The sequence below is a fragment of the Mustela lutreola genome, chromosome 2, assembly GCF_030435805.1.
Source record: "Mustela lutreola isolate mMusLut2 chromosome 2, mMusLut2.pri, whole genome shotgun sequence".
Classification (NCBI taxonomy): domain Eukaryota; kingdom Metazoa; phylum Chordata; class Mammalia; order Carnivora; family Mustelidae; genus Mustela; species Mustela lutreola.
Genome location: NC_081291.1, coordinates 29,419,838 through 29,433,159, shown reverse-complemented (window position 1 = coordinate 29,433,159; position 13,322 = coordinate 29,419,838). Strand labels below are relative to the sequence as shown.

Here is a 13,322-nt window from a genome sequence, read left to right as displayed (position 1 = left end):
CCATTGGCAGTTGCCCTAACTTGTGCAGAAGTGGAGGTATGTATTTTAGCCAGTGAGACAAGTAAGCTAAGAATGACCGAGGAATTATAGGAGATAAAGGTAATTATGGGGCCAAAGTAAGGGATGCCTTATGAATATTTAGAAGATCTCATTGTTTTCAGCATTTTTATTATCATAGGCTCTCTATGTCTCTTCATAGAATTTATTTTTTTAAAGACCTATTTATTTTAGAGAGAGAGAGAGAGTGAGAGCAGAGGGGAGGGGCAGAAGGAGAGGGAGAGAGAAACCCAGACTCTGTACTGAGTGCAGAGCCCCATGAGGGGCTTGATCTCATGACCCTGAGATCAGGCGTGAGCTGAAAACCGAGAGTTGGATGCTTAGCTGACTGTGCCACTCAGACACCCCTCTTCACAGAATTTTAAATGCATATTTTTTCACATTTTTAAAAAAATCTTTGAAATTTGGGTGTATTTCATAGTTGGTGGTCACCTATTATCACTCTAGGTAGGTGGCAGTTGGGACACAATTGTTTTGGTCTGCACATGCACGAACATTCAAAGGGTCAGCAACAAAACTCACAGAATGGATGTTGGTGGCTTGGAAGAAAATCCCAGAAACACAATATTGGGCACACTTAGAAGAAATATCTGTCTGTGTGTTGAGACAAAGAATGGCAATGTGCAGGCTGTAGTGCTGTCCTCAGGTCTTCTGGCTGGAGGTAGAAGAACTGGCCAACTAACATTGTCTGATACCAAGCTTATGCCTTAAAATTTTTTTGTGGAAAATTTCAAATCTACATCAACGTAGAACTAAGAGCAAAATGAATGCCCATGTCCACATTACCCAGCTGTAGTAACTCTAAATATTTTACCAATTTTCATTCATCTATCCCCATTTTCTTTCTCTTTCTTTTTTCTTTATTTTTAATTGAGTGTTTTAAAGCACATCCTGGATATCATGTCATTTCACCTGAAAATTCTTTTTTTTAATTTTTTTAAAATTTATTTGACAGACAGAGATCACAAGTAGACAAAAAGGCAGGCAGAAAGAGAGATTGGAGGAAGCAGGCTCCCTGCTGAGCAGAGAGCCTGATGCAGGGCTCGATCCCAGTACCCTGGGATCATGACCTGAGCTGAAGGCAGAGGCTTTAACCCACTGAACCACCCAGGCGCCCCTCACCTGAAAATTCTTTAGTGTATATCTCTTAACTGACGTAGATATTCTGCCTTTCCATAAATACCATGTCATCATCACACTTAATGAAATGAGCAAATAATTCCTTAATATGCCCTTTTGTAGTTGGTTTTATTCAAGTGAGAATCCAGATGAGGTCCAGACACAATATGTATTGAGTTGTTGGGTTACTGATGTCGCTTTTATTCTATAACACTTCTCCTACCCTTCCCCACCTCCCTGAATGATGTCCCTAATTTGTGTGAGAAACTGGGTCATTTGCCTGTGTTATGAACTTGACTGTTTGCATCCTTGTGGTAATGTTCAACTTCTCCTTCAGTAGCTTGGTATTTAGTCTAGAGCAGTGATTAGACTGTGTTCATGTTTTTAGGCAAGAATACTTCCTAGGTGGTGCTCCGCATGTCCTTTTGCAGCTCAGCATGAAGCACATAATGATGGATTGTTCTTCTTTTGGTGAAGCAGAGATTAATCAGTAGGTTAGGTATCCTGAGCTTGTTCCTGTGTTACCAAGGGCGTCATTAGGGGTTGCAAAATGACAGTTTTCTAATTCTGTCATTCTTCCTGCGTTTATTACATGGACTGCTTCTATAAAGAACTTTTTCTCATCAACCATTTGGTTACCCTGAAATCCAGTTTGTATAGGCTGGAAAATACTTGTTTCTTTACCATATTTCAATTCTCAGATGAATAAATGAATGCCTTGTAACCTCCAATTAGTAACCAATGAAATTTTCTTAAAGTGTCTTAAGAAATTTAAAAATACATATTTTATATGTTTCAATTGATCATTAATCTTTTTGGGACTCACACATTCCCATCCACTAGACCAGCCGGGACTCCTTCGAGTATTCTTTCTATTATTTTCATGTGTCCTTCATGTAGTTTTATTTTCAGCTGTTTATTTTTAAAAACTAAAAAAAATTGTTTAAATTAATTAAATTAAATTAAATTTTCTCCTATGAGGAGCCTCTTGCTTCTTTCCTTTCTGAGTCTCTCAATGCTCTGTCTATATCTGTTCTTTGTATATCTTCAATAAACTTTGTTCTCACTTCCTCCTAAAAACATTTTTTTCTTGTATGAAATGTCAAACGGATATCAGTTAGACAGAATAGTGTAATTAACTCCCATATACTCATATCTTGTTTCAAAAGTAATCACTTCATGGCCAGTTTGCCTTTTTTTTTTTTTTGGTGCTCCAACTCACCTCCCTCCTCCCATATTTTTTATGGCTGCTTCCTTAAATATTTACGTCCCAATTCCGTTTGTCTTTAACTTCCATCTTTCTGTCACAACACGATGCCCCAGGGAACATGTGAACTTGCTGGGTTGACTAATTAGAGGGACACCAGCTGCTTTAGCACTTATACTTTGACATGTAATATGGCTTAAACAAAACAGGAGTTTACTTTTCACTCATGTAATAGTCTGATATTAGAGCTCCTGGTGAAGGGGGCTGCCTGTTGAGATGATTCGGGAATCCAGGCTTCTCTAATCCTGTGTTTCCATGTTCTCTTAGCCCCATGATGCATTCTGCACCAAGCCAGTAGAAGGGGAAGGGCAAGAAGTTACACCCATGTCTTAAAAGCCTTAACCCAGAATTGGCACATATCTCTTTGGCTAGAACTCCGTCACATGGTCACATAAGTAGGTCTGGTCAGTGAGGATGTCTAGAAAGAAGAATGTATGAATTTTTGGTGAGGAGTTTTCTGTTTCTCCCATGTTGCACCATGCATTTGAGAAATCCACAAATAATTCTGAAACCCTTGCTTTTGTCACCATCATCATAATTACCTTTGTTATGTCTTTAAAGTATTATTCTAGTTCATTAAGTGTATTTTACTGACTTGAACTGTTGCTTTCTGAATAAGGGCACTGAAGGACATCTGTAATGAACAATCATTTGAGTGATTTCTTTTTGTTTTTTTTTTCTTTTTTTCTTATTATGGGATCATAACTATCTATAAATTATAGATGTGTGTTTCTATCTTTGTAAGGTGGGAAGAGTGTGTACCAGCAATTTTATTTTCTTACGTGTGTAACAAACTTGGAATTGTATCAAGAGAAGCAGTGATGCTTAATGTCCATGATCACACACAGGTAGATGGCCCAACAGTATTGCTGGTTGAAAGGTAAGTCAAGGGCCCCAAGAAGGATGGTGACTGCCCACACTTGATGTCCATCTCTTGGGAGGTGAAGATTCTGGATAGTTCCTTCAATTTCAGTATGAGGGTATTAAGTCTTGTTTTAATAAATTTTAAACTCACCTGGGGGCATCCAATGTCCAGAATGTACACAAGGGCAGAGAAGGAAGGCCCTAACAGGAGAAGGTAAGGCAGGGAAGGGCTGCCAAGGAGAGGAAGCCCTATCTCTGCTTCATATCACTGATTTATGTGGATGCCCCCCTCTGCACTGAGTCACCAGCCTGGACCAGGCCACATCTGATTACAGGTTCTCTAGGGGGAATAAAGGAAGAGTAGCTCCTGTTGTGGTGTTGCCATCTGATTTGAGGGGAAGATGCTAGAATACGGATTCTGATATAAAACAGCAGATTCTCAAATTTCATATATTTAATAAATACAGCATCTCCACTACACCTGGCCCGTGGGCCACATGCAGTGTACTTAATTCTATATACTCTTCATAATCTAGTTCAAGATTAACAATTAGAAAGCTGCCTCTGTGCTGCTTCATCTCAAACATGCCAAGTTATTAAGGTTAGGGTGTCAAGAAAAAGCAGTGACCATTTCCTCAATTATATGCTTTTTAACAATGTAGATAGTCTAACTTTTTAGGAATATATCTTTCTTTATGAGGCTTGATAAAACTGTCATCATTTTAGATAGACAAATAAATTGGTGGCCCATAAATGCATACATTTTTCCTAAATTACTCCTTCATGCAAAATAAGGTTTTCACTGACCCTACTGATTCTCAAGAGTCCTCCCAGTCCAACACATAGAAAACAAAAAGGCTAAGAAATTCTCTGGGTCTGTGAAACTTGATTTAGGTAACAGGTTACAGTAGATGCTGGTAAATTCAATGTGCCTCTGAGTTTTATAGGGTGATGAATGTTTTTATTGTGATTCAGCGAACATTTTAGGTCAGACACGATAATCCAACTTTTATATTTTATTTCTTTTGAGATGGGTTTAATCCAAAGCAGGAAACTACCTTTCCATAACACCATACTTTTAAACCTTCTTGTACTGATTCTTTATATAAAACTAGATGAAGTACCATCATCAAAAAAGGGCTTAATTTAGATGTTCAAAGGAGAGAGTCAGGTTCTGGTAATCTTTTTTGAAGTTTGCAAATGGCTTTTCCCATCCAAAAAATCCTTCAGTCTTATTCACCAAGATTTCCACCCACAGGATCTTATTTCACTCTGATGCTCCTTCCTTTCTACCATAAGTAATGCTGCTTGATTTCTGAAGAAGCTGGCTTTCAGAAGAATCTTCAATTTGATGTAACATTCTGTGCAGTAGCCCACAGTCAAAAATCCCTCATAACAAATTTTTGAGAAGACTAGGGAACAGGGCAACAAAATATAATAAGAAGGACTGTAAGAATTAAGTTTAAGACTTGATTGGCTTCTATACATAGGTAGATCTCTCAGCAAGGACTTCATGGAATGTCTGAAGTAAACTTTCCTGAAAATGTTGGAAATTGTGGTGTTTCTTACCAGCTACAAGTGCAGGCTTTGTAAATAGCAGTGCTACTCGAGAGTGAAATTGATCTGTGCTAAGTGCCACTCTCAGTGTATTTCATGATTACCTCCATGTCAGAGGAGATTGTAGCCCCATATCTAAAGCCTTTATGATTTTTGTCATTTTCTCCTATCTTTACTATTACTTTTAAAATTTTTTATTTAAGCAAATCTCTTTAAAGTTATTATGAAGAATCTTAAGTATGCAAAAGTAGAGAGAATAGCACAAAGGTTTTCATAGTACCCCGCACATCAACAGAGCAGTGTTTGTGGGCATATAACCTGTGGAGTTGTGTAATGCCCATGGATTATTAGGGTTCCACATTTGATTTCATTCCCTATTGCCACTGTTTTGAAATTCTTAATAATTTATGACTTAGAGGCCTTGCATTTTTATTTTGCACTAAGTCCTGCAAATTATGTATCGGGTTCTGTTCCTGGAGTCAATAATTATCAAGACTTTTGCTACATTTTCTTCATCTCTTCTGCTTTAATCCCCCCCCCCCTTTATATCTCCTGTTTTCTTTCCTCTGAACTATTTTAAAGCAAATCCCGAACATCACTTTACTTTACTCTGATGTGCTTTAGCTCTACAAAATATGGACATTTTTATACTTAACCACAATGCCATTATCACACTTAGTAAAACATAGAGTGATTCTTTGATGTTATCTAACACTGCTTCACAATTACACTTCCCCAAATGACTTAAAAATGTCATTTACTGCCTTTTTTTTTTTTTTTTAAATTATGAAGTTCAAAGGGCACCTGGGCAGCTCAGACGGTTAAGCATCTGCCGTTGGCTCATAATCCCAGTGTCCTGGGATCCGGCCCTGCATTGGGCTCCCTGCTCCCTCTCCCTCTGCCTCAGCCCCTGACCCCTGCTTGTGCTTTCTCTCTCTCCTCTCAAATGAATAAATAAAATCTTTTAAGAAAAATTACGAAGTTCAAACAAGGTCTGTTTATTATGTGACATATGTCCCTTAAGTCTACTAATCTGGAGAACTCCTGTCGCTATTCTCACTTTCGAGTTGTCACAGGAACAGGGTCCCTTGTCCTGTAGATGGCCCCGCATGTTGGTTTGTGTGTGCGTGTATTCTTCCATCCTTCTTTTTTTATACCGGAATCTATCTCCATAGTTGATTTGCTGTAAGTGTTCTTGGCAAGAATGCGTCATCGATGGTGCTCAATGCTTCCTACTGTGTTCATCAGGGGGCATGCGCTGTGTTTGGAAGCACTTTTAGTGAGGCTGAGATTTATCAGTGGATTTGGCAGGGGACAGCCTGACCACTCCATCGTAAATTTCCCCATTAATTTTTCACATGACGATCTCTTCTATTGATCTTTATTATCTAAATCAATTATTTCATTACATGATTACAAAAATCATGATTTTTAAAAATTCCGTTATTTCTTTTTGATTTTCGCCTAGGCTTTTTCTGTGAAGTACCTTCCGTAATTAGCTAGACCTATTAGGAGTCCACTCTTTGTTTTTCTTTTCTTACATTTGTCTTAAGCAATTATGTTTAGTTAGCTTGATATGCTAGTTATATATTTTTAAATATGCTTGAAATTAGACACATAATTACTAAGATAAAAAGAAAACCACTTCTGTATAATCCAGTGTCACTTGTTGTACTCCCAGTGGCATACATCCAGATGTTGGCATACATTATTATTTTCCCTGCCTTACAGATGAGGAAACCAAGGCATAGCAAGGCAGAACAACATTCCTTGGATAGGTCTTACACTAGAATCCAGGTGTTTTGACACAGAGCCAATCTATATCCACCACAATCTAATAGCACTTTTCTGAATGGCCAACATTTTGTATATAAAAAAGGTTTTGAGGTAGCACCAAGACAATGGTTTTATAATGGCAAGCCCCTGAGAAAGCCCAGAGCTCTCAGATAATTGATCTGTGTTCTCACTTTCAGCTGGTGCTGACTCTGTGACCAGTGTGATTTATTGTGCTTACAGGTTTAAATCAATAATCTGAGCATATTAGAGCCTAGATTGACCTAATAAACTTCTCAAACTTCCCCAACCAAAGGCTTTTGGATAAAACATTAAAAAACAGTTTTTGTTTTTTCTTTGTCATCCTCAATGACTTTAAAACATTTCTATAAGACAACAGAAACCATCATTGTTGTTTTTAAAGATTTTATTTATTTATTTATTTGACAGACAGAGATCACAGTAGGCAGAGAGGCAGAGAGAGAGGAAGGAAGCAGGCTCCCTGCTGAGCAGAGAGCCCAATGTGGGGCTCAATCCCAGAACCCTGGAATCATGACCTGAGCTGAAGGCAGAGGCTTTAACCCTGAGCCACTCAGGCGCCCCTTATTGTTATTTTTAGAAAGGAAAGGCTATTTTGCACAAATCTACCTAGTCAAGGTAGAAAGCTAAATTTTCTTCAAGCAGATAACCCCTCCACCACACCCACCAACCCCTTGAATCACAAGAGGAACTTTTATCAGGCTTTGTGGCACAATCTGAACATTTAGTTGTGAAATGTATATGCACAAGTTTTGAGTTTTGTCTCTGACCATTTCATTTGATTTGCCTTTCCATGGTAATGGGATTAAAAGTCACACTGAAGACCTTGGAGGGCTTCCATCTATGGGGATATTCATGCTACATGTTATCGAGGAGCCACAGGAATGAGGTGGAAGAACTAGCTGGAGCAAAAACAGAACCTACATTGCAAATTTAATTTTTATTAAGATACGAAGATATCAAAGATATCAAACCACGACTGTTTGACTGTGATCTCTTCTTGGACAATATTGAGAAAGAAGATAGAAATTGTTAGTTATTTTGGATCATTTATGGAATTTTAACCTCTTATGAGGAATTTAATCCCTTCAATTTGTAGATGAGAAAACTCATGCCCGCTAGTTTAAATCATTTATCCCAGGATTAACAGCTAATTCATTGCAAATTTACAATTAGAGCTCAAGTTTCCTGACCCAACTTCCTAAGGTACTATATCATTTAAAGCTATTTGATTATAAGTGACAGAAACTGATTCTAACTTGAGCACAAGAGTAATATATATAGGGTAGATTTTGAGTGGTTTACAAAGTTTTATGTCAATTTTATTACTTTTTTTTGGTGGGAAAGTGAGGAGTAGAAGTTGTTAGGTAACAAAAAGTGTATTTTTAAATTTAAAAAGTCATAACCATCATGGAGAGATTAAAAATGTTTTACTTCAAAAAGAGATTATGACCTGAGCTGAAACAATGAGTTGGGTGCTTAACTGACTGTACCACCCACGCACTACTTTTTTTTTTTCTTTTTTTTTTAATGGTTTTGATTCATTAGGCCATTTCTACCTTTGGCTATTGTGAATAGTGCTGCTATGAACATGCATATACACATAGCTGTTTGAGTCCCAGCTTTCAGTTCTCTTGGGTACATTCCTAAGAGTGGAATTTCTGGGTCAAACACTTAACTTTTTAAGAAACCATTAAACTATGTTCCGCTAAACCATTTTATTTTCCCACCAGCAATGTCTGATAATTCTAATTTTTCTGCATTCTTGCCATTGTTAGTTATTTTCCATTAAAATTATACCCATCCTAATTGGTGTGAATCAGTACCTCATTGTAGTTTTGATTTGCATTTCCCTAATGGCTAATGATATTGACACCTTTTTATGTGTTTGTTGGCCATTTTAATATCTCCTCTGCAGAAATATATATTCAAATCCTTTTTTTTCTGTCTTGTTGTTGTCAAGTTATAAGAATTCTTTATATACTCTGAATACTAGTCCCTCATCAGATATATGATTAGCAAATATATTCTATTCTATAGGTTGTCTTTTCACTTTCTTGATAAGGTCCTTTGATGCACAAAGTTTTTAATTTTAAAATATTTTATTTATTTATTTGACAGAGAGATCACAAGTAGACAGAGAGGCAGGCAGAGAAAGGGGGGAAGCAGGCTCTCCGCTGAGCAGAGAACCCGATGCGGGGCTCGATCCCAGGACCCTGAGATCATGACCTGAGCCGAAGACAGAGGCTTAACCTCCTGAGCCACCCAGGTGCCCCCAAAGTTTTAAATTTTGATGAAATCTGATTTATCTATTTTTTCTTTGTTGCTCATACTTTGGTGTCATATATAAGGATCCATTGCCAAATACGAGGGTCATTACCCTTATGTTTTCTTCTAAGTGTTTTATGATTTTAGCTCATATTTAGATCATTGATTCATTTTGAATAAAAGTTTATGTATGATGTGAGTAGGAATCCAGTTGTCACAGCACCATTTATTGAGGAGACTTGGTGCTCTTGTTGAAATCATTTGATAGACATGAATTTTTAGTGTAGATCATGAGACTTCAGAGAGTATCTCCCTTGTGGAGTTTGCTTAGAGCCCTTCTATAGCAGAGAGAATGGTGCTAGGCAGCAAATACAGCCTACCACATAGCCTATCCATTGACCCTTCTTACTCTGATATTCTGATGTACACATACTTTCTTATTCTGAAATTCAGCAATAGTGACTTGCAAGAATTTCATGCTTGTGAGTTTGTGAATTTGAGGTAATTATTAAAAGAAAGATCTGGGAGTGGAATGTAAAAAACATAGATAAGTGGAAAGTAGAGTTAGAAAAAGAGTCTGTTTTTATACTTACAGCACATATCAGTTTGGACTTGCTTCATTTCGTGTGCTTGGTGGCTGCTACATTGGACAGTACAGTTCTGTACCTGGAATTGGCAGACTTTCTATAAAAGACCCAAGAACAAGTATTTTTGGCTTTACAGGCCATGGAATCTCTGTAGCAATTATTCAACTCTGCTTTTTATATCAAAGGCAGCCATAGGTAATATGTAATCAAAGGAGTGTGGCTGTGTTCCAAGAAAAGTCTATTTATAAAAAAAGGTGGCAGTCCATATTTGGCTTGTGGGCCATATTTCCTGATCCCTATTCTAAGCCATCCCTCTTAGCCCTGTCTTAACAGAGGGGATCTTCTGCCCTCCCCCCACAGTTAATTCCTTAGGCCTATTAGTTCCTCTGCTCATTTCTAGTGTCTGGTGTATCCTCTCTCTAAAAATGGGTTTTCTCTGCTCTTTTGCTTTTGCTATATCAGAAAAGGGTGAGATGAGGAGGAATACTTCCCATTTTGGAGTGACTCCTGTGGGTGGGTGAGGGAAGCAAAAGTGACTCTCAAGTGCTCTGGCCTCAAGTTGGAGAATATAAAAGTTCCCGTGTGCCTATGCCTGTGAAAGTTTACGTTCTGCCATAAATGTCTCCTGTTCTGATTTCTCTAGATGGCTCTCCAAATCCTTCCCGTCCACAAATGACCTCTGAAGGTCTCCTCATTCTGGAAGGTTCCTAGCTCCAAAAGGCAGTTGTAAGGAGGCTGAAACTGAAACTTTACCCATCATGTGGACAAGGCACTGTAGCATGTACACGTCACTGTTTTCAGCACTTGGCACAGTCCTTGCCCATAGGAGGTCCTCAGTAAGGTAGTCCTCAGTAAGGAAGTCTATATTTAATTAACAATGAAATAATAAAGCAGCTCTAGTACTGGACACCCATTGCTCAAATTGGCAGTCACTTAGTTGCAAAAATTTCCTCTTATATTCTGTAGCTTAGAAATGTTATGCCCGGATGCATAAAAATGATGCTCCTTGATTTACTCACTTCCATGAGCATCTGAGCCATTAGCTCCCAATGACCTGGCATGCCTTGATTTATTGTTCATTTGATTTAATTTACTGAAGGTGACCTTACTGTGTTTTTCTGCCAGAATTCTGGCCGGATCATGGTTGGTGGTGGTCCACAGGGAATAAATCACAGGTGATGGCTCTCGGTCATATTAGGACTGCCTCTTCAATATAACTTTGATGTGGTGAACACAGGCCTTGAGGCTGCTAATGGCATTTTGTAGGCAGGCTACAGTGACCTCTAGTTCTTAGAAATGTAGTTGGATTACCTGAAAGATAACAACATTTTCAGTTGTTGATAGAATGTGTCCCTGTTTCTGGGAATTCTGGAAAAAACCAACTTAAATCCCCATACCTGGATTTCCAAAGCTTTAGCATTTATCTGGGCTAGGGGGTTAGGTTAAGAAAAAAGGTCTCTACAACTTTAAGAAATACATGTAAATTAGTAACAACATAATCAACAAGTTTTGAGGATGAGACACTTAGACCAGGTTCCACCTTTCAGGCACTTCCACCTTTCATGACTAATTTGCATTCTTCAGGATTTGCTAAAAATGTTTATAACAAGTGTGGCTCCAGATTCTGAGTGGTAACCTGTGAGATCTTATGACTGCATATTAATGGAGACTCAAAACTTGTCAACAACACCATTTTGCCAGTGTGGATAGTGTCCTTCACCTAAATGTGACCTTGAATTAAAACAAATAACTTTTGCTTATAGTCATTTTCTGCTGAACTAGAATAACTTTGAGATGGTGTTAAAGCATGTTTTTCCTCTGCTCAAAACCTAGCAAGTGCTCCGCATTTAACTCCAGGTAAAAGCCTAAATCCTTCCCAGTAAAAAAGCAGGCCCTTCCCCTGTAGAGATCCTTATCCCTCTGATCTCCTACCCTTCTACTCACTCGCCCCTCTCATAGCCACAGGAGTTCTCTTATTCCCCAAATGTACTTGCCATAGGGCCTTTGCACAAGCTTCCCCCTTTGTCTGGAATACTCTCCCTGCTGCCTAACAGCCCATTTCTCCTTTATCTTAACCTTTTTTGTGAAGCCCGCTAGACCCACCATAGTTAAAGTTCTGACTGTTCTTTTAGTTCCAACATACACTTTAATCACTTATTTTGTTTATTGTGTATCATCTGTCTCCATCCATCTCAGCTTCCTAAGTTAAAGAATAATTGTCTTCTTTCTTCAGTGATGTGTTCCAAGTGCCTAAATCAGCTCTACCTATTAGAAGTTTCTGTGATGTTGCAAATGCATATGGTAGACACTAGTCACATATGCTAATGGAGCAATTAAAATGTGGTTGGTGCACACAAACCCCCAATTTTAGTTTGATTTAATTTTAACTAATTAAAACTTAAATAGCCACATGTGGCTACTGTCTACTTATATTGGACAGCACAGATTTTGAAAGTTTCTATAGTGAATGAATGAATGTCTAGCTCTTTAGATCAGTGCTTCTTTTTTTTTTTTTCTTAAGATTTTATTTATAAATAATCTCTATACCCAGTGTGGGGCTTGAACCCTCTCAAGACCAAGAGTTGCATGCTCCACTGACTGAGCCAGCCAGCTGCCCCTCTAGATCATTGTTTCTTAAACTTTAATATGTAAAGGATTCCTGAATTTCTGAGAATCTTGTTAAAAATGCAGATTTTGATTTAGGAGATCTAGGGTAGGACCTGAGATTTTTTTATTTCTAACAAGACATCCCCCTACACTTTCAAGTTGCAAGACTTAGAGAACTAATACTGTTGTGCTTCTTGTTTTTGTGTTTACTGAGCTAAGCCAGGTGCTTCTTCATTTTCTGGACAGGAGACATTACTAAAAATTACCTCTAAGACTGAAATAACAGCCTGCATATCCAAAAGACTACAAAAAGAGAACAATTTTTCCCTTATCCCGTGATAAGAATATGATTTTCCTTGTCCAGTTTCTCTCTAATTTGGTTAAATTCAGTTGTGGTTAATTTAGAAAATTCTTTTCTTCAACCCCGGTCGCTTTTATGCCAGTCTATAGCTACCTAATGTGCACACTTGACTTGTAATCTATTTTCCCAGGTCACTAAAGATGTGTGTTAGTTACCCTTTAGAAAGAATTCTTGAATTGTATTGGACTGGACTGGACTGTAGTTCGGCATCCTTCTGTTATCTGAGATAGCTGGCTAAATCAAACTCTCACAGCAAAAAAAAAAAAAAAAAAAACCAAAAACCTAAAAACCTCATCAATCTTTTCCATTGTTATAATCACATTGTTCATCTACAGAATAAACATCACCCAGTTATTCCCTGAGGGAGGAGTTTAAATCTTATTCATACACCTTACATTGCCACAAATCTGTGGTCGTTCTTCTTAATTATCATGTATTCTTTTCCAGGTGGATTTTTGTCAGAGCAGTAAATCTTGGGTGCAGATCAATTTTAGGTGTTGTTAGTATTTAACAACAATTAAGGTACTGATGAATATATGTAATATCGCCTGATTTATCATTCCCTTATAGGCTCTTCACAAATATATCAGAGGCACAATTTACAGTACCTGTCAGGAGAAAAAGGCTAAGATCATCTTAAAAAGTCTGCTTTGCTTTTCTCAAAAAAGGATGAGGAAGAGGTGTGCATTTGAACCCTTCCAGCAGGAACTCTAGGCTAGTCTTCCAGCCTTAGCCGCTGTGGCTGTGCCTGGCCTCGGCCTGCAGGAATGCTCAGGCATCTCAGGGCTACTAACTGGCCCCTGACACATTCTCTGTGGTTTTG

At 38.1% G+C, this 13,322-nt stretch overlaps 1 protein-coding gene across 9 annotated transcripts in view; it reads left to right on the top strand.

Moving 5' to 3' along the window:
• FHIT (fragile histidine triad diadenosine triphosphatase) overlaps positions 1-13,322 on the top strand; it is a 1,430,768-nt gene that overhangs the window by 174,226 nt on the left and 1,243,220 nt on the right. Inside the window, exon 1 of one of the 9 annotated variants that reach the window (XM_059161372.1) lies at positions 8,844-8,945. The exons of the other annotated variants lie outside the window; for them this stretch is intronic. The gene's annotated coding sequence lies outside the window, so the exon portion shown is untranslated. Of the gene's footprint in view, positions 1-8,843; positions 8,946-13,322 lie in introns of those variants that run through there. 9 annotated transcript variants of the gene reach the window in all.